Here is a 13,818-nt window from a genome sequence, read left to right on the forward strand (position 1 = left end):
TCAAGTGCACATAGTGTCACCTTCTCTAAGAGGTATGTCCACTTGAAAAATTAATTTTAAAATACCAATTTTTAATGTTTTAAATTTTTGAAAAATAAATTATTTCAATCAAATAAAATGATAGCATTATTTTTTTAAATAGAACAAAAGAAAATAAAAAATAATTATTTTTTATATGATAAAAAATGGTTATAAATTTCACTTATTATTAATTGCCTTATATTATTGTTATTCATAAATGATTTTTATTTTTCAAAATATTACTGAACGCAATTTTTATAAAAATGTCTTGATTTTTTTAGAGATCGAAATAATAATTAATAATTAAATATATTTATTAATATGGTTAGAGATTTGTAATACAATTAAATTCAGAATTATTATATTTTAAAATATATTAAATAAAATTAAATGTTTTAAATTTTGGTGAATAGGATGTAATTGACCTGTCCTAGGCGAATGTGGTAATTACAAAAATACCCAACCTAAGCACTACATATATCAGGCCCCAGAACGCAGTAACCCTAAGTGATAATGTGATATGCTGGCTGGCGGCCGCCATCAGTCATCGGCGTTGTGGGTTTATAACGTTGCCGCCTGTCGTCATTGTGGGTCGACCTCCTCCTTCCACTAACGGTAATTCATGGCCCCCATTTGGTTGCTAAGAAAGTGAAGGATTTTCTTCTTCTTTTTTTTTTTTTTTTTGAATAATTCCTTTCTAAGCTTCCTCGGCAAGGAAATGGATTGGGAATATGCCCTTCATTATACCGAGGATTCTTTATTCTCTAGATGTCCATCGTTTAATTCAGCAGGTTCTTGTATTTCTTACAAAATGTTGTTTCTAGAAATTACACGAAACTTCCATTAGACCTGAAAAAGGTTTTGGTGGTTATGGTTGTGCATATTGATTTTGTTTTCTAGTCAAGAGGGTATATCATCTTTGCCCTTGATGACTTAATTTCACAGAAAATTTTAATTTTATTGGCTTAGAGTTTGAGCAAGTGTTTGAAATTTAAATGCCAGATGATGTTGGACATAGCGCAAGGGCTTTGAGTGCCATTTTACTATAATGTTTCAATGGGACAATGAAATCGAATGAATATGGTCTATCCCATCTGATGGCAACTGCATTGATTTATGACCAAGTGTAAAGAGCATACTGTTTTGCTTTTCTTCCTTCATTCATGTCTTCCTACAGGTTATGTAACTGAATCAATTTAATTGCGTTTAGAAAATGCCTGTTCTTTTGTGCCATTACCTACAAATTTCATCATACATAACTAGACAATGGTGGTGATGGTTGTTATGGGTACAATCTAATCATCTGCTCTGTTATTTTGATTGGCATTACCTATCTGAAACTCTTGTTTCTCAAGCTGATTGGCCACATTCTTTCTCTTTGTGAGTGTGATCATTTTTTGGTGATGGATAACAGTTTTTTCCTCTTGAGAATCAAACTTGGAACCTCCCACATCCTCACTCCAACCCCTTCCTCTTGACTGAAGCCTCAAGTGCCTATTTTCCCTTTCTATGACATATGACATGCTCCTGAGCAACCTAGTCAACTCCCAAATTTACCTTGTTCACTTTGCTTATGATTTTAGACAATGTTAATTGGTAGGGATCAGAATTAGTTGACTTGAGCTTTATATTTATGACCTTTTTGTTTGCACAATCCATGGAGGAAATGTTTGCAAAGATGATCTTTATTTGATAAGCAACTTGGAAGGCTGGTTTCAAGGTTCCCCGGTTGAAAAATGGAGGATGAAGAAAATATAGCTATTAAACACAAGAAGTTTAAGCACAAAGTCATAACCCAGTAGCCAAAGATGAAGTCAGAATGGGAAATAATTCAACCCTAGAAACAGTCCTCCCATGAATGCTTCAGGAAATTAGTCTCAGAAAATGTCAATCCATGAATCAACTTAAAACCATCTAACCAAAATAAATAAGTAAATAAAAATAAAAAATGGAAAAACTGATGTACCACTTGCATAAGATTACCATCACTCATAGGCCCAATGGTCCATAGGTGAGTGACCCTTTCAGGCTTTGAAGGTGATTACCATATTTTTCAGTAGTGTTTGTGGATTTGCTTAACTTCTAGTCTAGTACATAATATGAATATCCAGAAAAACATGGATTATTTTTTCTCATTTTATTCCTAGGGTATGGTTACATGATTTAGAGGAAAGGAAGTTTCTAATGGTCATTGGAGTACATCGTATAGTATGCTGTTTGATTGGTTGCCAAGGTAACTTAGCTTTATATATAGGTTCTTCTCAATGCAAACTGGAGAATGCCTTGAGACTTTATACAACATGCACTAGTTTTATTATGCTTAGACATTCAAGGTTTAGCTGGGGATGCATCTTTTCGTGCCTCAATTTTTCTTGTGTACAAGCCATACATTGTATTCTCTATAATGATGTTTATCATATTTTTATGTATATCTTACCAAAATTTTTAGATATATGCATGTGCATGCACTAAGTATGCATTTATGCTGACATTACCATGTGTCTTTATGGAATCATGTTCTATTGGTTTTCTATTTCTATGGATCTTATTTTCATATTTTCATCTTTGACTGATTGTTCTCTGTGCAAGAGTGTTTGACTTTGCTAGTGCCCTTCTAATAAGATGTTTAAAAATTGTTTCTAGTCAAGAGGGGATATTTGCTCTTGATGACTTAATTTCACAAGAAAATTTGTTGCCAGATGATGTTGGGACATAGCGCAAGGGCTTTGAGTGCCATTTTACTATAATGTTTCTATGGGACAATGAAATCGAATGAATATGGTATATCCCATCTGATGGCAGCTGCATTGATGTATGACCAAGTGTAAAGAGCTTACTGTTTTACTTTTCTTCCTTCATTCATGTCTTCCTACAGATTATGTAACTGAATCGATTCAATTGTGTTTAGAAAATGCCTTTTCTTTGGTGCCATTACCTACAAACTTCATCCATAACTAGACAATGGCGGTGGTGATTGTTATGGGTACAATCTAATCATCTGCTCTGTTATTTTGATTGGCATTACCTATTCTGAAACTCTTGTTTTCTCAAGGTGATAGGCAACATTCTTTCTCTTTGTGAGTGTGATCTTTTTTTGGTGATAGATAACATTTTTTTCCTCTTGAGAATCAAACTTGGGACGTCCCACATCCTCACTCCAACCCCTTCCCTCTTGACCGAAGCCTCAAGGGCCTATTTTCCCTTTCTATGACATATGACATGCTCCTGTGCAACCAAGTCAACTCCCAAATTTACCTGTTCACTTTGCTTATGATTTTAGACAGTAGGGATTAGAAGTAGTTGAGTTGTGCTTTTATATTTATGACCTTTTTGGTTGCATTATCCAAGGAGGAAATGTTTGCAAAGATGATCTTTATTTGATAAGTAACCTGGAAGGTTGGTTTCAAAGTTCCCCAAATGAAGAATGGAGGAGGAAAAAAAATATAACTATTAAACACAAGAAGTTTAAGCACAAAGTCATAACCCAGTAGCCAAAGATGAAGTCAGAATGGGAAATAATTCAACCTCAGAAACAGTCCTCCATTAATGCTTCAGGAAATCAGTCTCAGAATTTGTTAATCCATGAATGAACTTAAAACCATCTAACCAAAATACACAAGTAAGTAAAAATAAAAAAAATGGAAAAACTGATGTACCACTTGCATAAGATTAGCATCATTCATAGGCCCAATGGTCCATAGGTGAGTGACCCTTTCAGGTTTTCAAGGTGATCTACCATAGTGTTTCAGTATTGCTCAAGGTCACCACTAGGAGGGAAATAATATTTGTGTGTCTGCTTAACTTGTATCTAGTACATAATATGAATATCCAGAAAAGCATGGATTATTTTTTCTCATTTTATTCCTAGGGCATAGTTACAATGAATAGAGGAAAGGAAGTTTCTAATAGTCACTGGAGTACACTGTATGGTATGCTGTTTGATTGGTTGCCAAGGTAACTTAGCTTTATACTGAGGTTCTTCTCAATGCAAATTGGAGAATGTTTTGGGACTTTATAAACTATGCACTAGTTTTATTATTCTTAGGCATTCAAGGTTTAGTTGGGGATGCATCTTTTTGTGCCTCAATTTGTCTTGTGTACAAACCATATATAACATTTCTATAATGATGTTTATTATATTTTTATTATATCTTACCAAAATTTTTAGATATATGCATGTGCATGCACAAAGTATGCATTTATGCTGACATTACCATGTGTCTTTATGAAAAATCATGTTCTATTGGTTTTCTATTTCTATGGATATTATTTTCATTTTTCATCTTTGACTGATTGTTCTTTGTGTAAGAGTGTTTGACTTTGCTAGTGCCCTTCTAATAAGATGTTTAAAAATTGTTTCAGAATATTTATGTTGTGTTTTTCTTATTTTGTTTCCCTCTTGTTTACTTAATTTTCTCATTATTTAGATTTTTTTTTTTTTAATACTGAGCAAATTGAAAAGCATATCTAATAGGTCTTTCAATTCTCTTGCAATTCGGCAAGGGTAAAACACATCACCATGCTCCACATGAGCCAGGAAACAAACCATGTTTTCTCTGCTCCTCCAAGTCATGTCTATCTTCTCAAAGGAATAATTGTAGAGATCTACACCTGATTTGTAATGATCGGGGTATTTTATGACACGTTAGCATTTTTAGTTTGAAAAGTCTTATTTTGTATGATGGTTGAAAAGTCAAAAAGAAAAGTGTTTGGAGAACACGTGTCAATTTCAGATTGGTGAATTTCATTTTATTGTATCGGTCAATTAGACGAGTTGAAATTTTATACCATGTCAGCCTTAGGGTAGAAAATTTCTTAAGATTTTAGAAATTGAAAACTTTCGGAAACGAAAAACGAAAACGAAAAAAAAAAATAATTAAAACTAATTAGAATTAATTAAGAAAAATTAAATTAAATTGATGAATAATAAAATTGAGAAAATTAGTTTTGGATTGGTGTTAATAAATAAATTTGTGTGTTAAAAAAAATGAATTGGAAATCAAATAAAACAAATAGAATAAATAAAAGAAAAGTAAAATACAAGAAAAGAAAAGAAAATATTCAATGGGCTATTAAACTTGGGTCATGTAAAGGTAGTATGGATTGTTAAAATGAAATAAAATGGAATTGGGCTTTGTTTTGGGCTTAAGTGGCTGGTGAAATTTTAGAAAAAAAAGGGGGGGGGGGGGGAAGGGGGAGAATTAGAAACTGGCAGCACGCGGGGAGAGAGAGAAAGGGCAGTGTGCAGAAATTTGGTCACTCGTCGGATCTTTGACCGGCCATTTGGACGGTCAAATGACCTCCGCTTCAGCCCAAATTCGGAGGAAGTGCTCTATTCGACTAGAGAAACAAGTCTATGGTGGCTGATTTCATTTTTAACGGTCAACTTCTCAGATTTGTGGTAGGGAAAAACTAATCCTAAAACTCAAATTTAATGTATTTTTCATTGGAAAAAAATTCATAAATCACTAGATTTGAATTCTTGCCCTAATTTCGGAATTTTTCTATATTTCTAATAATTTTTAACAACCTAAAACGATTAATTATCAATTACAAAGAATTCCGGAAATTACAAAAAAATCCCAAATCATTCCAAAAAATTCACACAACATCAAAATTATCTATTTAACTCATAATTATCAGATTTATAAATTTATTTCCAATGAAAAATACATTAAATTTGAGTTTAGGGTTAGTTTTCCCCTACCACAAATCTGAGAAGTTGACCGTTAAAAATGAAATCAGCCACCGTAGACTTGTTCCTCTAGTTGAATAGAGCACTTCCTCCGAATTTGGCTGAAGCGGAGGTCGTTTGGCCGTCCAAACGGCCAGTCAAAGATCCGGCGAGTGACTAAATTTCTGCATAGTGTCCTCTCTCTCTCTCCCCGCGTGCTGCCAGTTTCTAATTCTCCCCCTTTTCCTCTTTTTTTTTTTTTTTTTCTAAAATTTCACCAGCCACTTAAGTCTAAAACCAAAGGTCCAATTTCATTTCATTTTAACAATCCATACTACCTTTACATGGTCCAAGTTTAATAGCCCATTGAATATTTTCTTTTATTTTACTTTTCTTTTGTTTATTCTATTTGATTTTCAATTCATTTTTTTTTTAACAACCAAATTTATTTATTAACACCAATCCAAAACTAATTTTCTCAATTTTATTATTCATCAATTTAATTTAATTTTTTCTTAATTAATTTTAATAAGTTTTTAATTAATTCTTTTTTTTTTTTCGTTTTCGTTTTTCGTTTCCAGAAGTTTTCAATTTCTAAAATCTTAAGAAATGTTCTACCCTAAGGCTGACATGGCATAAAATTTCAACTCGTCTAATTGACCGACACAATAAAATGAAATTCATCAATTTGAAATTGACACGTGTTCTCCAAACACTTTTCTTTTTTACTTTTCAACCATCACACAAAATAAGACTTTTCAAACTAAAAAATGCTAACGTGTCATAAAATACCCGGTCATTACATCTTACCCCCCTAAAAGAAATTTCGTCCCGAAATTTAAACTAGCTTACCTTAAAATTCGTAGAAGAGTTGCGGATAGTGTCGTCTCATTTCTTCCTCAGGTTTCCAAGTGGCTTCTTCTATCCCATGGTGTTGCCACCACACTTTGACTGTAGGAATCACCTTGTTCCTGAATCTATGCTCTCCAACTTCCAGAATTCGTAAAGGTTCCTCCACGTAAGAAGTATTTTCACTAATCTGAACATCTTGCAAGTCCATTACCCAAGTTGGATCTAGAGTACACTTCCTTAGCATCGACACATGGAAAACATCATGCACAAGGGACAGCTGCTGAGGCAAAATTAACTTGTATGCCACTGGGTCAACCCTCTTATCAATCTGAAATGGGCCCACAAACCTAGGGGCTAACTTCCCCTTCTTCCCAAATCGAAATATGCCTCTTCGAGGGGACACTTTTACAAACACTCAATCCCCTTCCTCAAACTCCAAGGGCCTTCTCCTTTTGTCTGCATAACTTTTCTGTCTATCTTGGGCAGTCTTAAGTTTTTCCTTGATGAGTTATATCTTCTCTATAGTCTCTTGGACAATCTCAGGTCCCAACAAACGACTCTCACCCATCTTTATCCAACATAAGGGCGATTTACAAGGTCTCCCATAGAGTGCTTCATAAGGTGCCATGCCAATGCTAGATTGGTAACTGTTGTTATAAGCAAACTCTGCCAAAGGTAAGTAATATGCCCAATTTCCTCCAAAATCCAAAACACAAGCCCTTAACATGTCTTCTAAGATCTGGATCACTCTCTCTTATTGACCATCTGTCTGAGGGTGAAAAGCGGTGTTAAAATTCAATTGGGTGCCCAAAGCCCTTTGTAAACTCTGCCAAAACTAAGAAGTAAACTTAGGGTCCCTATCAGACACTATAGATACAGGTATCCCATGCAATCTCACAATCTCCTGTATATACAACTTAGCCAAAGAGTTCATGGAATCAGTAGTTTTCATGGTTAGAAAATGAGCAGAAAATGAGCTGACTTAGTAAGACGATCCACAATCACCCAAACTCCATTTTTCTTGCTTCTAGTTCTTGGCAACCCTATCACAAAGTCCATAGTGATATTATCTCACTTCCACTCAGGTATAAGTAAAGGTTGTAACAACCCTGCATGCCTCTGGTGTTCAGCCTTCACTTGCTGACAAATCTGGCAGTTGGCTACAAACTGAGCAATATCTCTCTTCATCCCACTCCACCAAAACTGTCTCTTTAAGTCTCTGATACATCTTGGTATTCCCAGGGTGGATGGTATACTTCGCCCTATGAGCATCTGCTAGAAGTTCATTTCTCAACTTCACATCTTTTGGCACACACAATCTCCCTTTGAACCTCACACTCCCATCTTCATACATAGACCAATTTTCATCTATTTCACCTGCTACCAATTGGGCTTTAACCTTTTCTAAAAACTCATCATGAACTTGGGCCTCCACTATTCTCTGGATAACCATTGGTCTAGCTGATATACTGTATAAGCATGGACCATGCCCTTCCAAACCAAGACATAATTCAAAATCCTCAATAACTGCATGCATCTCAAACTCTCTCAACTCCAAGCTAGACAATTGGCCAAAACTCTTCCTACTCAAGGCATCTGCTACAACATTCGCCTTTCCTGGATGATAATGAAGAGCAAAATCGTAATGTTCCAATGTCTCCATCCATCTCCTTTGCTTAGAGTTCAGATCATTTTGAGTGAAAATGTATTTCAAACTCTTGTGATCAGAGTACACCTCAAACTTCTCTCCATACAAATAGTGTCTCCAAGTCTTAAGGGCAAACACCACTGCTGCAAGCTCCAAATCATGCGTTGGATAAGTCCGCTCATGCTGCTTTAACTGTCTTGAGGCATAAGCTACCACCTTGCCTTGCTGCATTAGCACACACCCTAGCCCCACTGTGGAAGCATCACAATAAATTGTAAACAACTCTCCACTAATAGGAGCAGTTAACACTGGAGCAGTGGTCAATTTCCGCTTCAACTCCTGGAAAGCATTCTCACACTCCTCATTCCAATCAAACTTCACCCCTTTTCTAGTCAATTGAGTCATTGGTGCTGCAATTCTAGAGAAGTCTTCTACAAACCTCCTATAATATCCAACCAACCTCAAGAAACTTCTAACCTCAAATACATTAGTAGGCCTTTGCCACTCCTGTACAGCTTCCACCTTGGAATGGTCTACTGCTCTTCCTGCCTCAGAAACCACATGACCTAAGAAATTCACTTCAGTAAGCCAAAACTTACTTTTGACCAACTTCCCATACAACTGATGCCTTCTCAAAGTTTTAAGGGTGGTCACCAAATGCTGCTTATGCTCCTCCAAACCCCTAGAGTAGATCAAGATGTCATCCACAAACACAATCACAAACTGATCCAAGTAAGCACGAAATACTCTGTTCATTAAATCCATGAAAGCAGCGGGGGCATTAGTTAACTCAAAAGGCATGACTAAGAACTCATAATGTCCATATCTCGTTCTAAAAGCGGTTTTAGGAACATCTTCTTCCCTAACCCTCAATTGATGATACCTAGTTCTCAAGTCAATCTTACTAAAATACTTTGCACCCTTCAACTGATCAAACAAGTCATCTATCCTTGGAAGAGGATACTTGTTCTTCACAGTAACTCTATTCAACTTCCTATAGTCAATACATAACCTTAGTGTGTCATCCTTCTTCTTCACAAACAACACTGGGGCTCCCCATGGCGACGTACTTGGACGAATAAAACCCTTACCCAACAATTCATCTAACTGAGTTTTCAATTCCTTCAACTCAAGAGGGGCCATCCTATAAGGGGATACTGAAATAGGATCAGTTCCTGGGTATACTTCAATAGAGAAATCAAACTCTCTATGCGGTGGTAAACCTGGTAACTCATCTGGGAATACATCCTGAAACTTCCTCACTACTGGAATTTCTGTAATGTCCTTCTGGGCTTTCTCCTTACCACGAAAGCAAGCTAGGAAATTTATTGATCCTTTCCTCAACACATACTGATAACACGGATCAGACTGCAAAAAAGGCAAACTAACACACTTCCCTCCAACAAAGCAAACCTCAAATCCCTCTGGCAGACAAAATATTATCCTGCGGCGATGACAATCAATAATCGCTCTATACACTGTCAACCAATCCATTCCCAAGATAACATCATATCCAGTCATATCCAAAATCCTCAAATCCACATTTAGTGCTCTATCTGCCAAGGTAATAACACACCCCTTGCATATTCTATCAACTCTAGAATTCGTACCCATAAGGGACTCAATAAGTAACAAATTTTCTACCCTTTCTGTTTTCAACCCCAATGCATTAGCACAAGATGCAAAAATGAAAGAATGAGTTGCACCAGTATCAAACAAAACACGCACCCAAGTTCTATATACCAAAATCATACCTTCCACCAAAAGGGCGTCCTCCTCTGGCTCTGTTGGGGTCAAGGCAAAAACTCTTCCCACTGCCTGCCTTCCCCTACTTTTAGCATTCGACCCTTGAGAAGAACGGGTCTGACTACTCATAGTAGTTGTCCTGGTTCCCTACGCTGCTGGGGGTAATTGTGGCATCTGGTAGTAAGGCAATTGAAACTGAGGGGGCTGGAAAGACACTACTAGTTATTGCTAAGAACTTCCCTAAGACTGAGGTCGAGCCTACTGTACACCTCGCAATGGGCAAGCCCTCCATAAGTGGTCTCCCGCTCCAGAACCATAACATACTCTATTAGCAGTCACCCTCTAAGCACTCTGCTCACCTCCTACATAGAATGAGGAATGCCTCTCAGACTGCTGAGTCCTCTGTCTCTACTGCGGGCCCTGAGATCTCCCTGGGAACTTTCCCCCATTCTTTGTTTCCCTTTTCTGTCCCCCCCCCCCCCCTTTGCTCCCGAATTTGGTTGGTCTCCTCAATATCCTGCTCCACCAACAAAGCCCTCTTAACCAACTCAAAATAATCCCTTATTGCCAGTGGGACTAATCTGTTCTTAATAGCGGGCCTCAACCCCTGCTGGAACCTCCTAGCCTTTTCTCCCTCCTCACTAATCATCCCCAAAGCAAAACGAGACAACTCTGAGAAACGTGACTCATACTCCAGCACCGACATGGTTCCTTGGATGAGGTGCTCAAACTCCATCCTCTTGGCATGCTTAGCCACCTCCCCAAAATACTTGCCTAGGAAGTTTCTCTCAAATTCCTCCCAGGTCATAACCTCAGTGTCATACACCCTTTTCATTTATTCCCACCAGAAATCAGCTTTATCAACAAGCATATATGCTGCCAGACCTACCCTTCTTTCCTCAAGTATGTCCAGTCCCACCAGAATTCTTCTCATCCTCCTCAACCAATGCTCAGCTGCTTCAGCACTGGGCTCTCCATTAAAAGATGGAGGTTGCATCACCATGAACCTCTTCATTGCTTCCATTTGGCTCATTGTTGGCCTTTCAGTGCAGCTCCTCCTATGTGAGTGGCCCGAATCCTCATGGCCCTGGGTACCTCCTGATCTCCTAGAGTCCTGACCTCTCATCGACTGAACAGTCTCTCTCAACTCCCTTCTTACTTCTCGAAGTAGTTCTTCTCTTAGTTCTTCTCTTACGACTCCAACTCCTCATTCTCTCAGATCTTCCTCTTCTGGTCCTTCCCGCCATTTCAAATTTAACAATCCCTAATTCAACCACATTACCAAGGTGAGCAAAATAAATTCACATGTACCCATTTAACAACCTCAACAACTATCAAAACTTTCACTTTCCTACAATCACAATACGTAACTCAACATAATTAACATCATCATGTTCTTATTATCATCTACTAGAACCATCACAAGGCTTTTCAAACATCAAGAATCAACAATTAACTAATTTATTTAATAATAAACTCATTAACTAACACATACAGAAAATCATAACATTACATAACATTACAATACACACAACACCCACAAACATTGACCCCAAAGTATTATTGCAACCTTGGCTCTGATACCATGCTGTCACGACCCAAATTTCGGGCGACCCAAAATTTGGCCCGTGACCCCAGGTCAAAGGTTTGACCCTAAGGGTTTCTCTTATTCCACGTTAGCAGTCAACTAAAACACTCTGAAATTTTTTATTTTTATTTTTATTTTTATTTTTTTAGAGATCTACACCTGATTCTTGGCTGAACAAGGAATTTAACCTCCTCAAGGATCTCCATTTATGCTCAGTTTTACCATTCTGTGTCATTACAAGTGCAAGTTTTCCTTTGTTCTTTCTTGGTTGTTTTATCATATTTTTATCATCTATACTACTTTATAATTTTTTTATAGGTAATTTTCTTTTGTCCTTATTGGGACTTGAACTTTGAACCTCCCATAAACCTACCCATTTTACCATTTGAGTCAAACTTCATGGGCTCTATACTATTATATATAAGCATGGACACAAATTTCAAACCTATTTCACCTCAATCTAAAAGTAGCAAAAATAAGTGGAAAAAATGGTTACAATATAAAGTCCGTGAAAAAACACGGAAGGTTGAAAAACTTGCTTAGGAAGAATTGTGATGGAGTATCTCTATTGTAGAAGAAGATTTGAAGGAGATGGTGCAATAGTGTACCAGAGTAGGGTGAATCATAGCAAAGTGGTGGTGGACACCAAGACTTTTGGGTTTTGGGTTGATGAGGTGGATTGAGATTTGAATAACAGAAAGAGGGAAAGGGTATTCTCGTTGGATTAAATTAAACAAGAGTATCTTAGCTTGATTGTTGGACTTTGTTGTCAATTGCTGCAAGTGGAAAGAGGACTTGTTCTCTAGAGAACTAAGGGACAATGGAAGATGGTTAAGGGAAGAAATGAGACAAGCAAGTGTGAAGGTATCTCTTGTGCTTTGTTTTTTCAAAGAATACTAGGAGATTCTTGTTGTTATTCCTCGAGGGCTTTGATCTCTTGCTTTGAAAATCAGGGATTGGGATGTTCTGTCTCTAGTACCTCTCATTACCTTTTCTAAGTGCATGGTCAGGACACCTCTCTTGAAGGTCTAAAAGTAGCTTTTAGAGGTTTTGGAATATGTTAGTACTGTAGCAACAGTGAAGTAAGCATATGGGTATGGGAAGGCTTAAGGAATTAGTGCAGGTAGAAATGGAGGAAGTGGATTTTACTGAGAAGGTGAGCGAGTTGAGGTTCTACGTGGTTGGGGATGGGTGAAGATGGATGGTGCAAAAGTTTCATGCATAGGCAGCTAACTTTTTTGTTTTCAAGTCTCATTCCTGAGAGGTTGCATATCTCATCTTAAAAGAAGGAAGCTGTCTCAGGGGAAGACTTTCATCTTTAGACAAGTGGGTGCCAACAGTAGGCTGTTTTCAAGCTATAAATTTGGCAGTGGGTCAGGTGGAAATTTTGAGCTCAGCAAATCATAAAATTGATTTCTAAATGAGAATGATGATCTCGGGAATACTGCGAAATTGAAAAACTGAATTCAAGTGTTTTCTAAACCGAGATGAAATCAACTTCAATGGGACCAAATCAGCAAATTAGCAGTGGGTGAAATTGGAATTCCGATTTCTCACGGCACATAAACTGATTTCAGAAGCCATTATTAACTAGAAGCAAGAGTTATTCAATTCGGTCCCAAATAATCATAGCCATTCGTGACCCTTAGACACATGGGTAACTCACTCTATGGCCGGGATGCATAAGACCCTGAATCGTAGGGGAGTCCCCTGAACCTCTAGTCCTTTAAAGTGTGTTTGACAGTAATTCTTGAAAGTATTTTTAACAAGATAAAATTTTAAAAAGTTAAAAAAGTTATGCATACTTTCTAAAATATTTTAAATTGAATTTATATAATATTAATTAAATTAATACAAGCTTATTAAAAATGAAAATAGTTTTATAATTATAATTAATTAAAAAAATAAAGAGATTTTAGTAAAAACATGAATAATGATATTATAATGAATCATAAATTATATTTTTGTTTATAAAAAATGTTATTTTAATATATGTTAGAAAAATATGGATATTAATAATAATTTAAAATAATAATTTTTAGTAATATTTTATGCAAAATGAATAATGAATAAAGTTTAAATTTTTTAATATGTAAATGAGTCAAATTTTTTATTTTTTTTTATTACATGTGCATATTTACTATTCAATTTGGAACATAGTATTTTGGAATATTTTGACTTAAGATGCAATTAATTGAATTGGTTTTTTGAATTTTAAATTATTTTAAAAAATAAAAATATTTATTAAAGAATTGTGCATATAGAATAAATAGTAAAGCCATGATTTAT

At 36.3% G+C, this 13,818-nt stretch overlaps 1 long non-coding RNA gene across 1 annotated transcript; it reads left to right on the plus strand.

The window, feature by feature from the left end:
• The first annotated feature begins 555 nt into the window (after positions 1-555).
• Positions 556-3,094, plus strand: LOC117927887. Its single transcript, XR_004653450.1, has 2 exons — positions 556-636; positions 2,665-3,094. It is a non-coding gene; the product is annotated as an uncharacterized LOC117927887 (long non-coding RNA).
• Positions 3,095-13,818: the final 10,724 nt, after the last annotated feature.

The sequence above is a fragment of the Vitis riparia genome, chromosome 13 (assembly GCF_004353265.1).
Source record: "Vitis riparia cultivar Riparia Gloire de Montpellier isolate 1030 chromosome 13, EGFV_Vit.rip_1.0, whole genome shotgun sequence".
Taxonomy (NCBI): Eukaryota; Viridiplantae; Streptophyta; class Magnoliopsida; order Vitales; family Vitaceae; genus Vitis; species Vitis riparia.